The following is a 16,532-nucleotide window of genomic DNA, read 5'->3' on the forward strand; positions in this document are numbered from 1 at the left end:
GAGGGCGAGTTCTGCATGACCCACGGGACAAGAAGCCCTCAGTTTAGTCAGTGTCACTGAAGAGAGGCAGCCCCAAAGGCCCACCCCTGACTGGTCCATCAGAGCAACCCAGAATATCCTGCCTTTGCCAGGAAGAGCTCAGTGCGCTTGGCAACCCCTTCCCTGCCTTGGTCCTGGGGCTTGTGCAGAAAGAAATCTGTGTCCCCATACCATGATGCTGTAGGGGGAGGCCACTTCAGAGGAGACTTCTGATTGTTTTACAGCAGGTCCTGAAAGAAAAGTCAGCCTAATGGTTTGGACTATAAATAGCCCTGACCTCCTTCAACTAAGCCAACGTGGACATATTAGAGTCCTGCCATTGCAGGGACCTAAACAGGCAAGACAGTATTTGAATGGTTTCGGCCAAGAGGAGCTTGGACTGCATGGAGGAAGGAAGGAAGGAAGGAAGGAAGGAAGGAAGGAAGGAAGGAAGGAAGGAAGGAAGGAAGGAAGGAAGGAAGGAAGGAAGGAAGGAAGGAAGGAAGGAGGAAAAGGAAGAAGGGAGGGAAGGGAAAGGAAGAGAAGGGAGAGAGAGAAAGAATGGAAAAGAAAAATGGAGAGAAGGAGGAAAAGAAGAAGAAAATACTTGATTTTACTAATTCATCCATCTCCCTCGAAAGGTGATATGGTATAATGGGTTCAAATGCTGCTTAAACATGTAGGTACTTTGTGACATTAAATAAGGCATTTGCCCTCTCAGAGCCCTAAACAACTTTCTAGATCCATAATTTAGTAATTAGGTGATGATTTGCATTCTTCCTTGAGAGATCTTTACATCAGTGAAGTGAACAGTTTCATTAAATATATATATATTCTATCTGTCTAACATCTATATATTTAAGCAAGGGTTTCTTAACTAGAGTCCCTATATTAAAAAAAACAACAACTACATTTCAAGATAATTGTTTTTTCTTATGCTCCTATGTGTTTTATATCTTATGCAGTTAAAACCCCCTACTATAAATATGTTTTGGGCAGAGAGAGAGGAGAGAAGAGAAGAAGAGAAGAGAAGAGAAGAGAAGAGAAGAGAAGAGAAGAGAAGAGAAGAGAAGAGAAGAGAAGAGAAGAGAAGAGAAGAGAAGAGAAGAGAAGAGAAGAGAAGAGAAGAGAAGAGAAGAGAAGAGAAGAGAAGAGAGGAAGAAAAGAGAAAGAAGAGGAGAGGAGAAGAGAAGAGAAGAGAAGAGAAGAGAAGAGAAGAGAAGAGAAGAGAAGAGAAGAGAAGAGAAGAGAAGAGAAGAGAAGAGAAGAGAAGAGAAGAGAAGAGAAAGAAGAGGAGAAGAGAAGAGAAGAGAGAGAAGAGAAGAGAAGAGAAGAGAAGAGAAGAGAAGAGAAGAGAAGAGAAGAGAAGAGAAGAGAAGAGAAGAGAAGAGAAGAGAAGAGAAAGAGAGAAACCAAAGGATCCTCTCATTGGAGAAGTTATATCTAAATTTATCTATGAATCCCAAAGTGGGAGCTTTGGCCTCCCTCATTGAACTCAGACAGCTCTTTCAATATTAAAAGCTGAGATTGGAATATCCATGAGTCAGGTTACTGAAACACCTTAAAGTTTGTGAAACGCTCCCCTGGTCATAATTCTGGGCAGCAGGTAATACAAGTGTTGTCATTTCTGTTATGTAGATAATGAGCCTTGTGCTCCAAAAGGTCAAGCGTCTTGCTCAAGACAACATAACTAGTCATTGGATCAGGGAGTTTATGAACTCAAGTCATCCAACTCCAAGTCTAGTGTCTTCTCCACTACACATTCTGACTCTCATTGTAGTGAAATTGGTATTTGGGGTTTATTTTTCATTTGGTTGCCTTATTAAAAAGCATACCACATAATCTTTGACTACGTCTACCCTTTCCCAATTAACATAGAAAAAATCAATGTATGATCTCTATTCATTTGGATGGATCCACTATGAAGAATTTGGAGAAAGCATCATCATAGCTGAGGAGCCTTGGAGTGACAATCTTTCCCTTGCTGATAGCACAAGGACATATAGAAACACTGAAACAAAAGCGATTGAGAAGAGGTACCTTGGAGAGAGGCATCAGGGTGAATCCTGAAGGGCAATGACATCCTGGCTTCAGACCCCACTCTGCCAGTTACTCTGCATGTACCTTCAGTACATGAACTCTATGGGCCAACCCTGACCCATGACTGATGTCTTGGACTTCAAAGCCAAATCTGTGCTACTGACCTGGGGCAGCCAGGTGTCACAGTGTATAGTATAGGGTCTGCAGTCAGGAAAACTCATCTTCTAGAGTTCTAACCAGGCGACTCTCAGTAAATCATTTAATACGGTTTGCCTCAGTTTCCTCATCTGTAAAAATGAGCTGGACAAGGAAATAACAGACTCCAGCCCCCCCCCCCAGTATCTTCCCCAAAGAGACCACAGAGTAGGGCATGACTGAGAAAAGCCTAAACAAATATAACAGCTGTTGGCTTGTCCTGAAACTTCCTTCAGCTCCTGGGGCTTCGTTCCCCTCAAACATCCTCTACCACCCATGTGGCCTGATCATCATCCTGAAATATCCCTCACTTCTATTTGTATTCTCAGTGCTTCTCACAGGGCTTTGAGAGAGGGTAAGTATTTAATGAATGCACTCTACTTGAACAGCCATGGGCCAAGGATAACAAACATGCATTTTGGTTCTATGAAAGCACAGAAAGCTAATATAAGATTACATTGCGGATGCCATAAAGACAGGATGGGGTAATGGTCAGGCCAACCCTCTCTAGCCTGGGTCGTCCAATGGAATTGCACCTCTAGGCCTGGGAGCTAAGGTACATGGGTGGCACCTAACTTTGGGGTACAGATTGGAAGATTCATACAGTTGTCTTGAAATATCTAGATGCCTGGGGTTATGCAGAGGGGGGCGAAACCCCAACATATTTCAACTCTTGGCACAGTGCAGCCAATGCTTTCATGCCAAACACTCCCAGTTGGGCCATGATTACCATTACAGCTACATCAAGAGGCAAATGGAAATACTGTGAAACAATAGAAAGTTCAACACTCCAACTTTTTCAACTGACTGGGGGGCCTTTCAAAAGGCCAACATGCTCCTTTGGCCATAGGAATATTCCAGAAACTGACTGTATGTGTGAAGAAGTGCATGAATTCAAGATGTTCAAAAAGCACACAATGTCAAGCATGGCTCTCCTTATCTGTTGTCCTTAGCCATGTAAGCTTACTTACTTACTTCCTTGGCCTCGAGGTTATTTTCTAAGCCTATATATGTGACCATTTGGCCCAATAACCAGAGACTGTGGGAACATGGAGGTCACATTGCGCATTTTCCTCCCCTCAGAAGATGGGTGGGAATAGAGAGGGAAATAAAATAATATAATAATAAAATAAATAAAATAAAAGTAGAGAGACTTTTATAAGAAAGAATTTTATTTTTTTAAGAATTTTATTTATTTATTTAAAGAATTTTATAAGAAAGAATTTATTCACTTGTCCAACTAACATTTATGAAATCCCAGTTTTGTGCAGAGCACTTTTTCCAGTGCTGGCAGCCAGACAATACTGAAAGTCTCCAGCAAAAGACCAATTTCCCTGCACCTCTAGTCAGAGGATCTGAGTTCAAAATTTGCATCTATCAATTTTTCCTGTATAGCTCGGAGCAAATCATGCCCCTTTCCGAGCCCCAAATTCTTCACCTATAAAATTGAGTGGACTCACTAGACTCCAAAGGTGCTTCAACCTCTACTTCTAGAGACCTGTAACTATGAAAATCTCCTGATCTCTCAGACATAAAGGTAGTGACACAAATGTCAACATCATAACATGACATAACATAACATAACACATAATAGAATTAATACAATGTAATTTACAATATAACATAGCATAACATAATATAACAGAATGTAATATAGAGTTTGCTAGCAGCAAACAAAATAGAAAGCATATGGTGGGCTCCTCCACCCTACAAGTCATCAAGTGAGCTCCATATGACCTTTCAAGTAGATTATTTTAGTGCTCTAAAATGTTATTTAATTTTAATTTTTCAATGAACGAAAATCAGTTTTCTTCTTCCCCTTATTTCCTCTTCACCTCATTGAAAAAGAAAGAAAAGCAAAATCCTTATTTCAAATGTAAAGTCAAAAAGACTAAATCACTATACTGACCATACCTAAAATGAAGAAGTCTCTCAACCTGCATTTTTAGTCTTTCACTGCTTTTAGAAAGTGGAGGTGTGTTTCATCATGATTCTTTCTTTGATATTGGTGGGATTTGGGCCTGATATTTGTATTGCTGTGTCAAAGGGAATATAATATATATACATATATATATAGAGATATAGATATAATTTTTGGATATAATTCCCAACTGCTTTCCAAAATGGCTAGACCAGTTCATGATTCTACCAAAAATGTATTATTGCACCTGTTTCCTCACAGCTCTCCTGGCTTTTTAATTTTCCTTTTCTCTCAACTTTTCCAATTTGATGGATATGAAGTAGAGCCTTGGTTTTGCAATATCTCTAGTTATTAACATAGAGAATTTTTATAAAGCTTTAGATAAAACAATGTAAACAAAATTAGAAGGGAAACAATAAACTAGGGAAATTTATAGCAAATTTCTGAATTTCTCAAATATAGAGAGAACTGACTCAAATTTACAATAAAAAAATATAGTCACTCCCCAATTGACAAATGGCCAAAGGATAATCAGACATTTTTCAGATGAAGAAATCAAAGCTATCAATAATCACATGAAAAAATATGCTAAATCATTATTGATTAAGGAAATTAAAACAGCTCTGAAGTATAAATTCACATCTCTGAGAATGGCTAATTTGGCAGTAAAGAAAAGTGATTAATGTTGTAGAGGATGTGGCAAAATTGGGACACTAATAAATGGTCAAAGGAGTTGTTAACTTATCCAACCATTCTGGAGTGCAATTTGGAACTATATCCAAAGGGCTATAAAATTGTGTATATCGTTTGATCCAGCAATACCACTACTAGGTCTATATCCCAAAGAGATCCAAAAAAGGGGGAAAAGACCTATTTGTACAAAATATATTTGTAGCAACTCTTTGGTGGTGGCAAAGAATGAGAAACTGAAGGAATACTCATCAATTAAAGAATGACTAAACAAATTGTGGAATATGATTGAGATTGGATACATTTATGCTATAAGAAATTAAGAGTATGATTATTTCAGAACGATAAAAAATGGAAAGACCTAAATGAACTAATGCAGAATGAAGTAAACAGAACTGGGAGAACATTGTAAACAGTAACAGCAATATTATATGATGATCAACTGGGAAAGACTTAGCTTTCTCAATACTGTGATAATCCAAGAAGATTGTGAAGGACTTATGCCAAAAATGCTATTTACCTCCAGAGAAGGAATTGTTGGAGTATGAAGGCAGGCCAAAGCATAATATTTTTCACTTTAGTTTATTTGTATTTTTATTTGAGGGTTTTGTTTTTAAATGAGTATTCTTTCCCAATAATTACCAATAAGGACATATGTTTTTCATGATTATACATGGATTATACAGATAAAATTGCTTACCATATCAGGGAAGAGGGGAGGAAAGGGAGAAAGTATGAGAATTTGGATCTTAAAATTTTAGAAAAAACATGTTGAAAATTTCTATTGCATGAAATTGAGAAAATAAAATATTAAAAAACCACAAAAAGAAAGACAAAATAAAATATGGAAATGATAATAATAACAACCATAATAAAAAGATAGCTTTGACCTCTAAAATTGCTTGTCTATTGCTTTGGCCATTTATCAATTGGGGAATGACTTTTATTCCTACAAATTAGAATCAATTTCTTACATAACTTAGAAATAAAAGTTTTAGCTGAGAAATTTGCTAAAAATGTCATTTTCCCTATCAATTTGTGTCTTTTCTAATTTTAGTTTCTTTGGTTTATTTATACAAAACATTTTAATACAATTAAAAGCATCCATTTTACCATCTGTGAACCTTCTATCTCTTGACCTTTTCCCCTATCCATGGTTCTGACAGGCACTTTTTTCTTCACATTCATCTAATTTGTTTATAATGACACTCTTTTTTTGGTTTAATTCTTGTAGACAACATATTTTTTGGATTCTACCTTCTAATCCAGTCTGTTATCTTATTCCATTTTATGGGTGATTTAATGCCTTTCACATTCACAATTATGACCCTGTCTCTAGGGAATGCAGTTCTCTATGTCTGTCTCCTAGAGACAACCTAGTGTGGAAAAATGAATCATTGAGATTTTTACTTGAATTTATTTGAATCAGGGACTTATTCTGTCTAGTGCATTTTCCATATTTTTGTAGAAGAGTTGTAGAGGAGAGCTCAACTTTTTTTTTTTCCTACCAAGCTACCACTTTGGCTTGTCTGTCACATAAGAACACTTAACAAATATGTTGAAGAAGTGATTCTTGGGATACCACTTCTGCTAGAATAGGGTTTCTCATCTTATATATCAGACACAGTAGTAGGTTAGAAATTTTGAACAGGTGCCATAGGAAAAAGGGATGCACATGAGCAAGGCTCCCAATTCCCCTAAAGTTCACTATTTCCTATGACAAAGGAACATGCCATTTTTAAACATAAAAGTTTAAGAACCGTTGGCCTAAATGGCTTCTGAAGGACAACTCTGAAAAATGATGTGATGCTCTAAAATGGAGTCAAGGAAACCCAGAATGACATAATATACCATGGATTATGAGAACCTAGGCTAAAATGGCTTTGGGTAGGTTCATAGCAACTTGAGACTTAAAATTCTGTGGTAACTGATTTGAGGATCGTTTGTAAACAAAAGTCAAATGACCCCCTGGGAACTATATGTTAACATATGCATTTGCTTCCCAACAAAATATGGAAGACTTCTGACAAAGTGAAGCTGTGGTTTGATTTGTGGAAGATCTTCTCTGTCAATCACCACTGGCTCCTGGCCCAGATGCCACTTCCAGTATGAACAATGGGGATTGTTAAGTAGTAAGGAATTGGTGCCCTTAACAAAGTGCCTGGCACATAGTAAGTGCTTAATGAATGTTTATTGATGGATTAGTTGAGGCAGTGCCCAAGTATCAATAGAGAAAGACTACATGACTGATAGGGAAGACTGAAAAAATATGCCTAATAAAATACTGGACAAGACTTTTCTCCAGTCATTGCAACAACTGAAGCAGGTTGAATTAAATCTGCCTAGATGCAAGAGGAAAGAAATTTGTGAAAGGAGTAAGGTTTCTTTCTGTCAAGGGTAGCCTCTATTTGATAATCCAGAAGCTGGCAGAGACTTTGTCTAAAGCACCTCTCCTGCCTTCCCCTAATTGTGTGAAAATCTGAAACAACTGATTCATCTCATGCAGAAAAGGAAAGAACAAGATGGAGGAATGGAACTTGGCCAAAGAAACAGTGTGAATGGCTGCACCCTGTTGGAAGGAGAGGGGACAAATACCTGCCAGGTGAAAGCCATATCCTGCTAGAATCGACTTAGGGTAGGCACCAAGGGTGGTAAAAAGTAAATTCTCCAATGTGGGAAGAGTCTGAGTCAGCTCTGTTGTCTACTTCTGAGACTACAGTATCAAATAAAAGATAGGGAGTCAGAAAGTGAATGATTAAAGAATATAACGGAGGAGAGAAGATAAAATCAACACAATCTTTAAAAGAAAAAAAAGTGTGTATCTAGATAATTCAACAAGGGGATACTAAAATTAGAAGAAAGGGTGAATTTTTTTTAAGTTTCCATGTTTATATAGGGGAGGACAAATGTTAGAACTTATATCCTGCACAGGAGAAATTATTAAGAGTAGAAAAAAACCACTTGAATCTACAATGGTCTCTCTGAAGACATCAATGAGAACAAAACATTTGGCATCCAAATGTATTTATGTAAAGAGCAATATGGAAGAAGAAAATTTTAAAAATAGTCAAAAGGAAGCAATGTTAAAAGAACATATGATCCCTTTACTAGCAAAAGCCATTGATCATGAAGACTGATTCTGCAAAGATACCCTTGCCCTAACTTAAGGACTATCTGTTCTCCAAGAGAACAAATGATATCTAAGATCCTGAAGATATCTACTGAGAACTTATGAACACCCCAAAAAAGAACCATTCAATGTCATTCACAGATTGTCTCAAGGGGAAAAATTCCTCAAAATCTTAGACATACAGTATGGAAAAATTTTAACAAATTCCACATGGAAAAATTCTAGAAATGGAAAGGAGAAAAACTTTCAAATATAAAGAAAATGAAATTTGAATAGCATAAGACCATTCTACATCCATTACAGAATAAAAAGGGGAATGTGATATGATATTCCAAACATAAGAGAATCTTAAGCTACAATCCAAAATGGCATCCCCTGAAAATTGGAGTCTTAAATAGGATGTAGCATCTGAGGCAATCTGTGGATGTAGGAAAGAAGGAACAGAACAGTCAACATACAAATATCAATCCCTGAAAGGAAATATAATAAAAGTAAACAATAGAACCACCAAGGACAACATTAGTAACAAAATAAATCAACATTTTCATAAAGATGTTCGGTTAAAAGGGACAATGCAATGATTTTCTTTTGGTTACTATTCAAGGAGACAAGGATGAAATAGCATGTTAAGAAGGAGAAGTCCTAGTGGTAGAGTAGATCTGAACCAGCATGGACTAACTAAGCACCACAATTTGACTTAAAGCGAATCAGTGGTTTTGGGGAGAATAAATAAAAGCCTGAGACAGAGAGGTAGGTTGTGCATCGACAGTAAGAAAGTAGGTGAAGAACAGAGGAGAGCATTTGATGGACAAAGATGGGTAAAACAGTAGTACATTCTTAATGCAGTAAGAGGGCTCTCGAAGAATAAGAACAGTGATGAAAGGAGTGATTGAAGAAGGGGTAAAAAAGAAAGTGATAACAACTCAACAACGGAGAGGGATGCCACTGAAAAAACACTGCCATGGAGAAAGGGAATAAATGTCTGTAATTCAACTAGGGACCAAATGGGTCTAATCCTGGGTTAATTGGTGCATAGGGAAACCTCTTCCTTTGTGAGAATATTGCTTCTCCATAGTCAACATTTTTCCTCAGGAAAATGTAATTTAGAGATACTGAGGATAACTGGCACCCAGAATAGTGGGAGGGCATGGCATTGCAGATAAGATTGCATGTCAAATAGGAAAGAAAATGATCATGAGCATGGGTAGTGTAATACATATTGTAATTTCTACTCTTTTATTTCCCTGACAAATGGAAGTTCAATAGGGGAAAAGGGATGGATAGGGCAAAATGTAAAAAGTCAATGATGGAAATTGGTTAGAAATGGGAGCTCAAGCTCAGTATTTCAGAAGCTTTCTTTCTAGAAGGAATATAAAGATATTAAGGAGAGAATAAGTTAGTGTAAAGACCACAAATCAAAGAATAAAAGTTTGAATTAGGTGAGAAGGGACATGAATTGATTAAGAGAACAAAGCGAATATATTTGTGTATATATATATTTTTTTCTTAGACAAAAGGCTTGGGGAAAATAGTAGAAATCAACCACACAAAAAAGAAGGGTGAAGAAGGGGATTTTGAACTAATTATTTAACTGAAAAGAGGAAAAGGAAAGTAAGAGATGACCAACAAAAATTCAAAAATCAATAAATTAATTCTAACTCTTAATGTAAGGAATTTTTTGACATTCCACAGAGGAAATTTAAAGTAGGGGAGAACTTGTCAGAATAGAGCCATATGTAAAAGGATTAATTAAAACTATTACAAAACAAAATTTTGACTTAAAAGAGAAAGAACAGATTTTTAAAATACAAATTAAAAACACTAGAAATGGAAATAGAGGAAAATACGAATCTAACTCTTTAAAACTTTAAGTGTAAATGGATTTTAACAATCCAATTAAATTGGAGTGATCAACTTAATTTGTAAAGAATATCTTACAATCTATGGTTTACAAGAAACACATTTCAAAACAAATACATACACATTAAGAGAGTTGAAATCACATGTCTATTTTTTAGATTCACCTGATTCACTTAAAATTTTGCTTGAAAGGGGGCAGCTGGATAGCTCAGTGTGTTGAGAGCTAGGCCTAGAGATGGGAGGTCCTAGGTTCAAATTTGGCCTCAGACACTTCCCAGTTGTGTGACCCTGGGCAAGTCACTTGACCCCCATTGCCTAGCCCTTACCACTCTTCTGCCTTGGAGCCAATACACAGTACTGACTCCAAGATGGAAGGTAAGGGTTTAAAAAAAAAAATTTTGCTTGAAAAATCCAAAAGCCATCAGTAACCAACATCAGTAAAATAACAATAGCCAGTATTTATGTGCCACCTCATTATTTATGTCACTTGAAATATATTATCTCATTTGATCCTTAAAATGACCTTGTGAGATAGATTGAATTATTATCCATATTTTACATAAAAGGAAACTGAAACTGAGTGAAGTGAATTTCCCAAACTCAAGCACCTAGTTAGTTGTTTAAGACAGAATTAGAACTCAGTTCTTTCAAGACTCCAAGTCTAGCTTTCTATTTATGATGGTAACGAAATAGCATAGCTTCTAAATTAATAAATAAAAGTAAACTGAATTGCAAAAAGATAGTGTTTCCTTCTCCAATAGCAACAATAGCAGATTTTAATGTTCTCTCAGAGTCTGACATATCTAAAATACTTTTTGTAAAGGGAAAATATCAAATTGAACACATTTTTGGAGAATTTGGAGATAAAATTTCAGAGCATCTTATGAATGAGGCTACTAAAAAATAGGTACCATTTCTAGCATTATCTGCCACTTTTTCAAAAATTAAGACGCTATATTAGAGCAAGGAGAAATTTCCAAGAAATGCAAAAAAGGCAGAAATACTAAATAAATAATTTACATGTGATAGCACAATACAGACTCACTCAATTCTGGGGACACAAACAAAAGGCGTGGACCTCAATGGAGACTTAATAACAAAAATCCAATCACAAATGGGTCAAAGCACAAATCATGGAAAAAATGAAAATTATGTGAAAGAAAAACATTAAAGTCTCTAGGATAATACTCAAACAGTCCTTAGAGGAAGAATTCTAACACTAAATAATCCATTAACAAAATAGAAAAAGAAAAGGTGAATGAACTAAATATTCAAGAAAAGTTAGAAATTCAAGGAATAAAATCCAAATAAATACAAGTTAAGAAATCTGGAAAATTAGATGGAAAAACAGATAAATCAGAAACGAGAAAATCGGAGAAATAATAACACTTTAACAAATGACCAAAATCAAAGTTTAGTCAACTTTAAGATTTTAATTGGTGCGGATATGAGATTACCCCAAACATTCTAGAAACAGAGAACAATAGCTAGCATTTGTGTAGGGCTTTTAAATTTACAAAATTTGATCCTCAATAAAACCATATCAGATAGGTGCCGTGGTTATCCCCATTTTACAGATGAGGGAAGTGAGGTTGAGAGATATTAACCATCTTCTCCAGGATGACAAAACTAGCAAGTTCCTGTGGCAGGACTGAAATCCATGTCTTCTTGATGTCAACCTCAACATTCTATCTGCTGTATGAGTAAAAATGAAAGAAAAAGAAAGAAAAGAGAATACCCATAACCTACTATACACAACGGTATGCCAGCGAAAAGCATGACTATTTCTTTCAAAAATACAAATAACAGAATGTTAATTAAACCATCTCAATTAATCCAACTTCAGAAAGGGAAAGAAAACCATGATTGAAGGCTCTACAAAGGTAGCAGAAAAAACACAAAACTCCTGGTGCAAGTGGATTTATGGAAAATAGTCTAACATGCTTTTGGAGTTATTAAAAACTATACTACACCCAAATGTTCTGAAAAATTGAGAAGGGAAAGAAAGAAATCCATCCGTTGCCCACTCCTCCATTTTTAAGGGTATTCTTACTACTTGCAGAGCCCTCAAGGTAACACATGGAGAAGGAACTGGAATCTGGAGTCCGAGGAGCAGTCAGAGTGCAAATTTTCCACTCTGTAGCTGTGTCTTTGGGTAAGTAGTTTCTTCACTCTAAATCTTGATTTCTCAGATGTAAAAGGACGGGCATGGAGGACCCGATTCCCAAAGTCCTCTTCAGCTCTGGGTACTGCAGAATCATAGAATCATCAAATTCCAGAGATTCGGCTCCTCCCACAGCATAGTTGACTATGAACAAACAATGGCTCTGTATCACTGATCAGACTTTAGGCACAAAGTAGAAAATTCAGGTTTTAAATAGAATCCTATGTCTGATCCTGCCTTTAAAGTCTCCCTAATTTGAATGATTGTTTCCTCTCATTTTAGCACCAGAAATCTATGATCAATTCTCAACTGGAAGAATGAAAATTTTGTCTTCCCAATCCTAGGTTGTTTGCTGACTGACTGACTGACTGACTGACTGAACCAGAAAGGATCTAATGCCATTGCCAGAGGAGGGAAGTGACTTTTCCAAGGTCCCAATGCCAAAAAGAAAGGCAGTTCCAGGGCTCGGGGCTCCTGCCTCAATTATCTGGGGTCTTTTCTGCTCCAGGAGGTTGTCCTTGTGTTGGACTGGGGCATGGGAGAACCAGATGCTCCTTAACAGTCATCTAATGTCGCCCTCACCCGAATAATGAGGCTAACGCTAACAGGAGGGACAGCCCTGGAACAGGGCAGGGGAAGGCCCTGGGTTTGGAGGTACAGAGTTCCCCAGATGTCAGAAGTGGACAGGACCTCACAGCACCCTTCACCGAACCCATATGGGAGATTGACTGCCCTTCAGAGCTGAAATAATGGGTGAATGATTGTCCAGCCTCTGCTTGAAGACCTTTGCAGCCTGTGAGCTGTGATGGCCCCTCCTGATCGGGGCAGTTTTAATGGTTGGGAAGATGTTCCTGCCCTCAGCCCTAAAATCCCCTCCTTGCAGGGTCCGTCTGTTTTTCCTAGTTCTGCCATCCAGGCCAAACAGCACAAGTCACGTCTCTATTCCATGTGTCAGAGCTCTCAATACTTGAACACTGGCATTCTGTCACTTGCTAAGTCTTTTCTTCTCCTGGGCAGAGCCGTATAATTGACCAGTCATCTCCTGGCATGGCCTTGAGCCCCTTCTCCATCCTTTGAACAGTCTCGCCTTCCTTAAATGTGTCACCCAGAACTGAAGGCTGAAGCTCTCAGGATTTACCCTTTAAGACAATCTGGAGAGAAGGAGACCAATCTGTCCAAAGCAAGAATAATGGTGGCTGCCATTCCTCTATTGCTTTACATCCTTTAAAAAAGGACACAACAACCCTATAAGGTAGGTGCTATTAAAATACATAATTTACAGAGGAGCAAACTGAGGCTCAGAGAGATTTTTGTACCTTGCAACTGAGGCAGGATTCAAACCCAGCTCCAGCCGCCTTTCTGCTCTCCTACTCTGACTTTCAGGCTATGTCAGAGGAATGCAGAGACAAGAAAACATGCTGAGCTATGTAGGTAGGGAGAGTTAGGGGGAGGGGGAGGGGGACGGGCATATTTCAGCCTTATGAATCTGCCTGAAAGACACAGACAGAGAGGTGGCCAAAGGCCCCACATGACCGGGAGAAAACTAGGGGTCTTACTTTGCTGTCTAGCAAATGGGGAATCGTGTTTAAAAAATGAAAAGATCTGCAGAAGTCCATTGGCAATGGCTTAGAGTGAGGAGTTCAAAGACCTGAATTTCCAGAGGTGGCCAGAACTGCCAGAGTGACCTTTGATAAGTCCTTTCTGATCCTTCCTCTGGACCCCAGTTCTTCCCCCGTAACTAGGAAAGCTGAGCTTGCTCTCTTCTCAGGTGCTTTCCAGCACTCATGTCCTACGACTGGGAAGCATCTCCGTCCCCTACTGCTAAAGGCATCCTTGGGCATTGCAACGGGACCATTTGGAGGTCATTTTGAGTAAGTGAAAAAGGAGGTATGCTGAGGGAGGCTGCTGGAAGATTCCGTGGACCCAGCAGGTGGCTGGCCCACAGACCCCTGGGGGGAGCTGTGCCCCGCCTTCCAGGATTGCTTCAAGGTACTCTCTGGCTCCAGAGGAACAGAGCAGCTGTCGGGAAGATAAGCCCTGGCTGGGTACCTTTACCTTCATTTTCCAGGCTTTCCTTTCCAATTTGGGAGGGTCTGGGTAGGGAAATGTGGGGTTTCTCGCCAGTTTACTCTAACATGGCGCCCAGAGCAGAACTGGGTCTGAGGGTGGCCTCGGAGGGCCCCAGCGATGCTTTCATTGGCTTGGGAATTCCAGCGCTAGTAGAGAAGCGGCTCCATAGTAAGTGCTTACACCGGCCGCGACTCTTTCTGGGGTGTAATTCCCCAGACGGGACGTTCGGTGTGAGCCCCAGAACTGTCTTGCCTCCGCCGTTGACCTGACGGGAAAAGGAGTTGCCATCCGGGAGCGTCCCGATTCCCCACCCCACCATCAGCATCGCCCCTGCGCTCGGCCCCACCTTGGGTCAAATTATCAAACGATGCTGCAATCCTGCGAGCAGCCCTGAAATCCCAGTAGTTGGGGAACTTTTTTAATATCTGCCAGAGCGAACAATGGGACCCTTTTCAATGCCCCAGCGAGCCCCCATGAAAACCACAATTTACAACTACACAGATCATCTGACGTGCTAACCAGGTGTTCCCGTGTTATTGTTTGAAACCCGACCTCGGTTTAAATCAAACGACGAAAAGCCCAAAGTCCAATTAAAATCCCACATTGCCTCTTTATCGGGAGGCGGGCGGGGGGAGCCGTTTGGGGACTCAAGAGCAGAAATCTCATAAAATTTCAGGCCATCCTTTTTTTTCAAATTCCTTCCCCGGTTCTGATTTCTTGCTTAGATTCTCACAGCTTACTGGCATTTCCTGTTCCTAACTGTAGAGGGGAAAAAAAACTCGAATAAATCTAGGAATTTCTGGCTTAATTTTAGTAGCATCCTGGACACTCTAGCTGAATTTGACAATTGAGTCTTGTCATGGGATATTAGAGTCCTGCAGCGGGCCACTGACGGCATCGTTTCATTGGCTGTCCCTTAATCAGTTCCATCCCTCAGCTGCTCGCTTGTTGCCAACATGTGTCTATTTTATTTAATAGTTCAGTGACAACAAATTTATGTTGCTAAGCTCCAAAAAGTAAACCTTGCTCCGATACCTCCCCAAACTGCCTTTGCAGACATCCACCAAGGTAATGTGGAATTCAGTTGTCTTCACTGGGCTCTAATGACTTCCAGACCCCAGCTGCCCGATCTTTGTCTTCGGCCATTTTTCTCCTCCGGCTCAACCCGACCAGGGGCTGCCTTGGCAGAGCGCTTTGCGGCTGCCGTTGTCACCTGGCCCTCCCAGCCCTGATTTCTGGGCAGCAGCCCCTGCCATTTCCCTGCGCTGACCCCGGGATCCTCCCACGGAGGGTGCTTTTTCTTTTTATTATTTTTTCTCCTTTGCTTGCTTCTCAATGCCCCATAAAACAAATTAACTTGCTTCCCTTGGACAATTCTGCCTTTTCCCAGGGATGAAAATGAGACAACAGAGTTTGCCGCAGCTCCGGCTAATTTATAATAAATAGAATAATTTATAAACTAGATCAATTTTTTTCCCTTTTTTACAGAATTGGTGAGACTGGGGGAAAATGTGTCAGTTACGGCACATCTGTTCTCCTTTATGCCTTATTTAAGAAAATAATTCTTGCCAGATTTTTACCCACCCATAATAATTACACAATTTTTACAGATGTAGTTTTTAACAGCTTCATTTGGGTCCAAAATCCTTAATACAATTTGCGATGAATTTACTTCTTGGCTTCTACCTCATTATGTTTTTGCAATAAAGAGGCGGCAGGAAAGTCGTTAGTTTCCAGCCATGCACCTTTTACTAACATTTTTATAAACAAAACTGCTAGAGTAGAAATTAATGCTGCCATCATCACAGTTGTTGTTATAACTATTATTATTATTACTATTGTTGTTATTATTATATTGTTATAATTTCGTTCGATCAAATTCAGATAGAAATGGTTCTAGGAGTTATTATTTTACTGGTATCCTTTTATGTTCAATATTTTTAGACTATTGAGGTTGCTGTTCTGCTGGTGTTATTATTATTATTGTCGTTATTATCATCAGCAGCATCATTATTATTGTTATTATTATCATTACGCCTCACGATTTTGCTCTGGAGCACCGAGCCTCCCGAAAGCCATTTTTCCTTTTCCTTTGTTCTCTGTCCTTATTTGGGTACCATCTCAAAGAGGGCCTGCTAACAAAATGAAAGAGTGGATATGGAGTCCAAGAAGACCTGAGTTCAAATCCTACCTGACCACTTGCTAGCTTTGTGATCCTGGCCCAATCACTTAACCTCCCTGAGCCTCAGTTTCCTTATGTGTAAAAGTGAGACAATAATAGCAGTTATTCATAAGGTTTTTCTGAGTTTCAAATGAGACCCTGTGGCCTCCCTGACAGGAGAAGTTGAAAGGATTAAATGAGGTAATGCATGTAAAGCTCTTTGGGAATTGTCAAGTGCTAGATAAACATTAGTTGCTATTATGAAGGAATGAGTGGCTGGCTC

The sequence above is a fragment of the Monodelphis domestica genome, chromosome 1, assembly GCF_027887165.1.
Source record: "Monodelphis domestica isolate mMonDom1 chromosome 1, mMonDom1.pri, whole genome shotgun sequence".
Lineage (NCBI taxonomy): Eukaryota > Metazoa > Chordata > Mammalia > Didelphimorphia > Didelphidae > Monodelphis > Monodelphis domestica.